We start from the raw sequence: 8,973 nt of genomic DNA on the forward strand, positions 1-8,973 counted from the left end.
CGAGGAATCGGCCCTTCTCACAGACTGGTTCCCTGCCCCCACCCCACAGCCCCGATGCCGGTGGTCCTCGGGTTAGTGGAGAAGCCCAGCAGAGCCGTGGGCAGGGCGTAGGGGAGGCGGTAGGTGTGCAGGAAGCCACAGGAATAGCGTAGGGGCTGACCCTCCTGGACCTCCCTGTTAAAAAGTGCAGCTCTCCCCGCAGCCTTTCCCTTTTCCCTTTTCTCCAGGCCTCTTGTCACCACCTCACATACTGCACACTTGACTTAGCGGTTTCTTATGTTTTACTCTCCAAGAGTGAGGGCGACATGAGGGCAGGAGTTTTGTCTACCTTGTTCAGTGATGTAACCCAGCTTCTAAAACAGTAGCTGGCACATGTAAAGTGATAGAGGGGCCTTTGCTCTGTTTATTCATTCATTCATCTTCAGGGTGGAAGAGCTCTGAGCATCTCAGAGGCTGGCAAGCCTTGGTGTGGACAAGATGGAGACAATGTCGGAGCACAGTTTCTGGAGGAGGCCAGGGGAAAGGATGGGTCCCTCAAGGGAGAGACCTGCTGGACATCTTCTCCCTTTAAACCTGCAGGGACAGAGCTGGTGCGTGGTGGGGAGGTAGTGCAGGAGGTGGGTGCCACTGGCCTTCATTTCCTCCATGAAGTGCAGGCAGGAAGAGGGGGAGGGGGCAGTGGAGGTTCATGGATGACGAGAGACTGGGGTAGTTCCTGAGGGGGGCCTTTTGGAGCAAGTGAAAGCATAACTGAGGCTGGCACTCTAGTCACCACTCTCTTTTGTTCAGAACCTCCCAGGACCCCTCAATCCACCAGAAGGGGCCGTACCTTTCCCTGGTCTCAAGGGAAACATCATTAAAAACTAGCCTCCTGTCCCAACGTCCCCAGCTAAGCCATGCACTGCTTGCTAGACATGTCCCCATTACAACTGGACCACAGACCCAGAGTTGTCTCCTCCAGGAAGCCTGCCTGGATCCAGTGTCCATCGACTGGGTCCCACAGAACCCAGCCTCTCTCTTCCTTGTGTGACTTGTCTCCTCCTGCCTCTCATCAGAGGCCTGAGCTCTTACCTGCCTTGCTGCGGGCTCGCCGAGGGCAGGGCAGGGTCTGCTTCATCTCAGCGGCTGGAGCAGGCTGCCAGCGAAGTCTGGGCTCTGCCTGGTCTGGGTGGTTAGGCCATGGGCTCTCACGCTGGGCGCTGGGCGCCCTCTGCTGGCCCAGCTGGACACAGCCACTGCTCGCAAGGGATTGGAAACTTCTGGGAGACACATCTCTTTCCCTGGGCCCAGCGCCTCCCTAGTTCCTTCCTTCCTCCTTTCCTGAAACCCTTCACTGTGCTCTTGAAATCCTGGTCCATCACCACCGCCTTGTCCTCAAACGCCTCTCAAACATTCCTTCCTCTTCTTGCTTTGCCGAAAATCCCCGTCCCCCGAGACACTGCTTCCTCGGTTTCCTCTCCTTTACCTGGAGCCTGAGGTGGGGTGAGGCCCTCCTTGCTCCTCAGCGCCTCTTCCAGATCGCTGTCCTTCTGTCTTGCATACATACACACCATCAAAGTGTTACTGACCAGGGTTCTTGGCCTCCTTAATCGATAGAAATTGATCAGAGGCCAGACAAGAAATTCAGGCCAGGCTTATTGGAGACCCTGCTACAGCAGAGGGGAGTGAGAACAAGTAACAGGTTCCCTTGCTCGCTCGCTCACTGTGGGGGGCGGCAAGCTGGTTCCTTCTATGGGGGGAGGGGAGGGATGCGTCCAGGGGTCTGGCCGGAGGGGTAGCTTAGGTGGTTTGCCGACCCCCTTGGTGGTGTTGTGTGCAGGGGGCATGCGCAGTACCCTGCTTTTGTTCCCCCCCCACCCCCTGCTTTTCTCCCGGCTCTTCAGAAATGGCAGTTGGGCTTTTTGGTCTTTTTGTATCTTGCTGCCCATAATTTGCCCCAGCTGCACATACACGCGGTTATTTTTAGTCCCTTATAGTGTCTTTGTATTTTGCTGCTTGAGGAGATGTTTGTCTAGGTGCAAGCACTGCAGCAAAGGGTCCTGGGTCCCAGGTCCCAGCCTGTCTCAGAAGCTCCTGTCATCAGATTACATGCTTTACGTACTGGAGACTGAGCATACGGTCCGTTCTCCTGCGGGGCCGATTCCAACATGCACTGGGCTCTCACTTCCTCTACCTCCAAAGACCTCACCTCCACTTCCTCTCAGCCACTCACTCCCACCGCTATGCTCCTGACCCTGTCGCTACCTGTAGTTCTATCTCCTCTAGCATCTCAGTTCCAAACACCCTACCTTCTGATCACCACATTCCCTTTTCCCAGCTCACCCCCAACTCCCGCATCCTTCACGGACACCTGCTGTTGACGGCCCCCTTCTCACCTCCGGCTGTCACTCACCTCCTCCTGTGTCTCAGCTCTGCACACCTGAGGCTTCCGGGTCCAGCCTTCTATCTGCTCGCACCCTCGACTCCCTTGCCCCACTCTTTATTGTAATCACAGACCAAAACCCAATCCTGCTTAGACCCCGCTGTCCACCAGCTCCGCTCCCGCACCCAGGTGGCTGAGCACAGAGCAAGAGGAAAGCATTCAACATACACGCTTTCTGGTTTCACTTCATTATCAACCACAAACCTCCCGTGGGCCCTTAAGACTGTCCTACAAACCCACATGTTTTCTGAGCCATCACTCTTCCCAACTCATTTATTTTAGCTTTAATTAAAAATATAACACCTCTACTTTGCAGGTAATATTCTAAGCATGTTATGAATACCAATTCGTTTAATTTTCAAAAAATTCTGTGAGGCAGGTTCTATGGTCACTTGGATTTTACATGAGGACATGGAAGCGTGGTGGGGGTCCGTGGATTGGGGGACCTACACTGGGAGCCTCCGCCCTCGAGCCCCCAGAGACACTGCCTCGATTACATCCCCCCTTCCCCTTTGTCCTCACACCTCCAAACCTTCTCCCATCCTTCCTTCCAGCTGATGCCGTGTCTCCTATTTCCATGAGAAAACACATACAGTAAAGGGAGGCCCCCAGCAGCTCCCATTCCACAGCAACCTGGCTGTACCTCTGCCCCCTTCTCCACCCCCCCCCCCCCCACCTGTTAGGATACAGTGGTTTTGCCCTGTCTCCACTGCACCAGAAAACATTCCTTCTCACCCACCTAAGGAATTCCCACCCCTCACCTTCTGGTTGCCAGCTTCCCTTCTCTGCCCATTGGCCTGCTCTCACGGTTCCCATCTAGGGGAGAAAAGCTTTCTTGGCCTCCTACTCTCTCTGTCCACAACACACTTTCCTGCTCCCTTTATAAGAAAGTTCCTTAAAGGGCTGTCCGTACTCTCTGGCTATCTCAGTTCCTCTTCCTGCATTCTCCCTAGAACCCTCTTCATTCAGACCATTCTGGTGCCAAACCTGATGGGATCTTCGGATCCCATCACCTGATCTGTTAAATCAATTTTCCGGCCTCACCTTACTTGACCTGTGGGCTGCATTTGACCCGCTTGGTCACTTCCTCTTCTTGGACACACTCCCTTAGTGATCTCTGCGAGTCGGTGGCTTTGAATATTATCAATATGCTGACAGCTTCCAGCCGAGCGTCTCCCTGAGCTCAGGTCACATGTCACACTGCTGATGTAGTGTCTTGGTTGTCTGGTGAATGATCCAGACAGGGGCAACCAGAACCCCGCAGCTGCCCTGCTAAGCCTCTCCCCCTGGACTTCCCAGCTGCCTAATGACAGCCCCATCCTTCCAGCAGCCTCGGCCAGAACTGGGAACCTTCACTCTTCTTTTTCTCAGACTCACATCTAAATGGTCGGCAAATGCAACAGGCTTTATTTTCAAAATACACCCAGAATCCAACCACTCTCACTGCCCCACTGATGCCCCTGGTCCAAGCCACTAGCAGCGACTCACAGTCTCCTGGCTGCTTTCTCTGTTCCTGGCCTCGCCCCCTGCCATCTTTTTTCTAACCAGCAGTCAGAACAATCCTTTAAACCATCAGGGCATTTCACTCTCCCGATCAAAGCCTGCTTTAGCTTCCCACCTTACAAGACAAAAGCCAGAGTCCCCAGAATGGGCTATACTCTCCTACTGGATCTGCACCCCAGCCCGGCAGTTACTGCGCTGCCTCCTGGTCCCTCCTGGCTTGTCCCTTCCGTGGCTGGCCTTGTGCACCCGCTGTTCCCTCTGTCTGGGGTGCTCTTCCCCCACCTTGTGTCCATATGGCGCATTTCCTCAGCTCCTTTCTCCCAGTGTCCCCTTCTCACTGAGGTCTTCTCTGACCACTCTATCATCTGTCTATCTATCACAGTTCCGAACATGGAACACAGACATTGAGAGTCCCCTTGAATTCAGCTCGGGTCTATAACCTCGATTTTGTTTTGTCTATGCAGAGGTAAACATTATACATGCATATGTAACCATTTTATGGAAATGAGATCATAACCTACTTTTTAAAAGGGATTGATTTCGGACATCTTTCCATATCAATATATAAACGTCTATGTCATTGTTTTTCACAGCTGCAAAGTATTCCACTGTGTGAATAGTCTAAAATTGGTCCCTCCATATTGATGGAGATTTGGGTTGCTGAACCAATAGAAGAACTCAGTGAGATCGAATGAAAGTATGATACCGTGGCATATCAAAGTGACAGTCTTATTCCAGAAGACAGTAATGCTGGAAGGAGACAGCAAAGTGAATCGACCTGTGGCCGTGGGAGCTCCCATGGGACCAGATGAGAATGTCCCACCCTGCCACACGATGTCTGGGCTTTTATATCCTAGAGACTCCTTAGTGAGTCAGGGGCTGTTTTAAGAACCAGATGCAACCATCAGACAGCAGAAGTTCTTATTAATGAATATGCTCCCGTCCTTGACCCCTCGTCCAACCCGAGCCATGGCCCACTCAAGTCTTGTCCTTTGATGGTGGGTGAACATACTGGGGGCCTTGCTGGTTTATGTTAGGGCCTCCATACACTTTAATTGCTCTCAGTTTTTCACAGTAACAACTGTTGTACCAATAGTACCTCTTCGTTCACTTGTCTATTTCCTCGGGATGACTTCCTAGAAATAACTTTGCTAGGTCCAAACGCACGCATGTTTTGACATTTCGGTATCCGCTAGAGTTATTAAAGGAGCAAAACGGAGAGGCGGAAAGAGCTGCTGAGTCATAAGGGAATTTAGTTGCTGCTCAGGTGTCATTTCTAACCATTGGAGAAGAGGTGAGTTATTGAATAAATGGTATTGGAGCAATGGGTTAGCCACTTGCCACAAAATAACCTCACTCATTATGCAAAAATAAATTCCAGCTGAAGCCAAGATTTAAACGTTTTCAAAAAGGAGAATTTTTATATGATCTTCATAAGGGGGAGGCCTTTCTAAGCACAGCACAGAAGTTAGAAATCATTCAGTAGAAGACTGATAAATTTGACTCCAGAGAAAATAAAATTTCCTCTGGAGTCAAATGCCATAAAGTCAAATGTCAATCAACAAATGTGGGTGGAAGGGGTGTGGGTCACCTCTGGGCGGAAGCTGCATGTGAGTCACCACTTCCGCTTCCCTCCTGCTTTGGTGGATTCAGCAAAGTTCTAGATGAAGGTGGCTTCTTCAGTCTGAAGCAGGGATCGAGAGCAAAGCCTGCAGTGGACATGCAGTGTGAGAGAGAAACAAGCCTTTGTCATTTGAAGCACTGAGATTTGGGGGTTGTGCGTAACTGAAGCAGAACCTAGCCTATGCTCATTGATTCCCCAAGCGATGCTGGTGGGACTATATCAGCATCAAACATTCACGTGCCTTTTACGTAGAAATTCCACTTCTGGAAATATATGAAACAGAGAGGCTCACGCATGTGCAAAGAGGCATGGATGAGGCGAGGCACTGCTCCTTTGTCTGTAACAGCAAAAGGCAGAAAACAATCGGCACACCCATCAGTCAGAGATTGGAACATACATAGAACGGAACCGTCTGCCACCAGAGAAATGACCAAGCAGACGGAGATGCACCGACATAGTCGTAACCCGCAGATTAGGGCTGGAGTAAGACGATAGAGACCCCAGGATCGAAAAAGATGAAGAGGCCCCTCTCCACCTTGCCCATGTAAACAAAAAGTTAAAAATGAGTCACAAATATTTGTTAAATGTTTAAAAGTATTTTTATAAAAACATATCTGAAAAGTGACACAATAAATGGGTATACTAACTCGTTCCCAAGGGCTACAGTAACAAGTTACAAGGAAAAACCTTCGGTGTTTTGAAACAACAGAAATGTATTCTCTCACAGTTCTGGAGGCCAGAAATCTGAAATCAAGCCCATGCTCCCTCTGCAGCCTCTCGAGAAGAATCCATTCCTGCCCCTCGCAGCCTCTGGTGGGTCCTGGCTTTCCTCGGTTTATGCATCATTCCCATCCGTACCTACATCTTCCCATGGTCCTCTTCCCTCTGTCCCTCTGTGTCTTAAATCTCCCTCCCTTTTCTCTTCTAACACCAGTCATTGGATGTAGGGCCCATCCTAAACCCAGGTGATCTCACCAGGAGATCCTTAGCTTAATCACATCTGCAGAGACCTTCCTTCCAAATAAGGTCACAGTCACAAGTACCAGGGGTGAGGAGTGGACAGATCTTTTGCGGGGGGGGACACTGTTCGACCCACTACAATGGGTAACAGGGGTTGCCCCTGGGAAGGTGGAGGGGGACAGTTAGGAACGGGAGGGAGATAAACTTTTCACTGTATATACTTTTGAACTACTCACATTAAAAAAAAAACCATTTTCCTGTAAAAGTCTTTTTAAACGAACATACACACAAAAAGGATGGGTCCCTCCCCAAAAAGAGTGTGCCCGTTTGAAATGTTGACACTGCTAAATTGGCCTAATGTACACTCATGGCAATAGGGGCTGCAGACTCCAAGTTTTCTGAGGTTGGGGAAGTACAGGGCGTAAATCTATCGTTCAGACTGTGAGTGGGAGTCAAGGGGAGAGGGCCATTTTGAGGGAAGGGGTTTGGGGGGTGGAGAAGCCTTGAGAAATCTGATGTGGTGAAGAGGAAGAATAACAGGAGATGAGGGATTTGGCAGTAAGAGGGGGAGACGAGATGGTGGACGCAGATCCCTGAGGAAGCCTGACTGGGGCAGGGGAGGGTCCTCTGTGGACAGGAAGATGGTCCCTTCTGCCCTAAAAGAGAAAGGAAGGAAGGAGGAGGGAAGGGTGGGTGTTGGCCCAGGAAGAACTCGGAGGGAAAGACCTGGAAGAGGCTCTGTCTTACCTGGACCCCTGCATCTTTGCATCTCTGGTGGTGGTGGTGGTGATGGTGGGTAGGCTGGTTGTCAGCTGGTCTGAGCAAGGGGGGGGTGCATCTGAGAAGAGGGAGGAGTTGACACCACTGCTTTGGGCAACTCTTGGGGGAGGGTAATTAACAAGGGACAAAAGCCCTGCCAAGTGACAGGAAGCCAGGGTGGGGCTGCCGCCTCGAAGAGTGCAGTGGAGGATGCGGGATGAGAAGGGACTGCCCTCGGGGTCCATCTGTTGCAAAGTCCAAGGTGCCTGCGGGGCTTCCTTGGTCCCCCATCTCCATCCAAACACACCCACTGCACACTCGACAGTGCCTCCGCCTTTCCCAGCCTGTTGACATCGTGTCCCTCTGTGCACGTGCTTGATCATCTGCTGATAGGTGAGACCCCAGGGTCCCCAAGGGGAGCATCAGGGAAACCTTGCTCCCACCTCCCAAAAGAGGAGGCCTTTGATGAGGAAGCCGCCAAAAGCAGGTTTCAGATACAATTCTCTTTATAGGCGACAGGAAAGGGCGCATCTGCTGCCTGCTGAGAGCCTCGAGCTACCTCTTTCAGCAAAAAATTAATGAGCTCCTACTCTGTGCCAGGGACGGTGGGATATTCCAGGGGAGGACAAAGTGGAGGAGACCCTGACCTTGCGGAGGTCGCTGTCAGCCCACTGGCTGCACAGTCTTTGTTCAATTGGCCTTGGCCTCCGGTGTGAGGTGTCTGCAAACAAGGTGGAAAGGGCATTGACTTTGGAGTCCAGTGACCCAGGCTCAGAGCAAGTCATTTTCACTAGAACCCGCTAATCATCTGCAAAGTGGGAGCAGGAAGCCTCCAGTTTCTACACCCTGTGGCCCTTCTGGGAGGATGCCTGGCTTTGTGTGACACATCAACCCCGAGGCCTGGGGCTGCTGGCCTCCACATCCTCCCGCAGGCAGCAGCTGCTCACCAGATCCTCATCCAGTCATGCTCTTGGCCATGGTGTGTAAATAGAATCTGCAAACCGAATTGTTTGGAACACTGAGCTTGTGCTACAGTGGAATTCTTTCTTTTTTTTTCCTAGTTTTTTTTTTTTTTGATGTGGACCATTTTTAAAGTCTTTATTGAATTTGTTACAATATTGCTTCTGTTTTATGTTTTAGTTTTTTGGCCGCAGGGCATGTGGGATCTTAACTCCCCGAACAGGGATCGAACCCACACCCACTGCACTGGAAGGCGAAATCTTAACCACTGGGCCGCCAGAGAGGTCCCTACAATGAAATTCTTGAATGTACACGTATGATATCTCTGCAGATTAAAACCAGAAATATTTGTAGAATAAATCCCTTGAAATGTTTGATTAGTGCTGGCTGGAAGTCAAAAGCAACAGGACTTCAAGGAGTGGCTAGTTGGTGAGGTTGGGTGTGCCGGGTGCATACGGGGCAGAGGCCCGAGAGGGGTCGGGGCTGAGTTTAGAAGGATGGCACGCTCAGACCTGCGGAAAGACTTGGGGGCTGGGAGCAGCGAGGGGTCCGCTGTCACTGGCGGCGGCGGCGAGGAGGAGGACCCGATGGAGTGGTTTAACATCGTTCGGGGGGTAGGCGAGGGGGCTGGCTGGCCAGTGCCAAGGCAGAGCCCAGAAACGCTCGACAAGGTGGGCTCAGCCGAACTTGGTGCCCGGCACAGCTCGCAGGTCTCGGGTTGAGGGGCGGGGAGAAGGCGTCTCGG

This window comes from Delphinus delphis, chromosome 1 (assembly GCF_949987515.2).
Source record: "Delphinus delphis chromosome 1, mDelDel1.2, whole genome shotgun sequence".
Classification (NCBI taxonomy): Eukaryota; Metazoa; Chordata; class Mammalia; order Artiodactyla; family Delphinidae; genus Delphinus; species Delphinus delphis.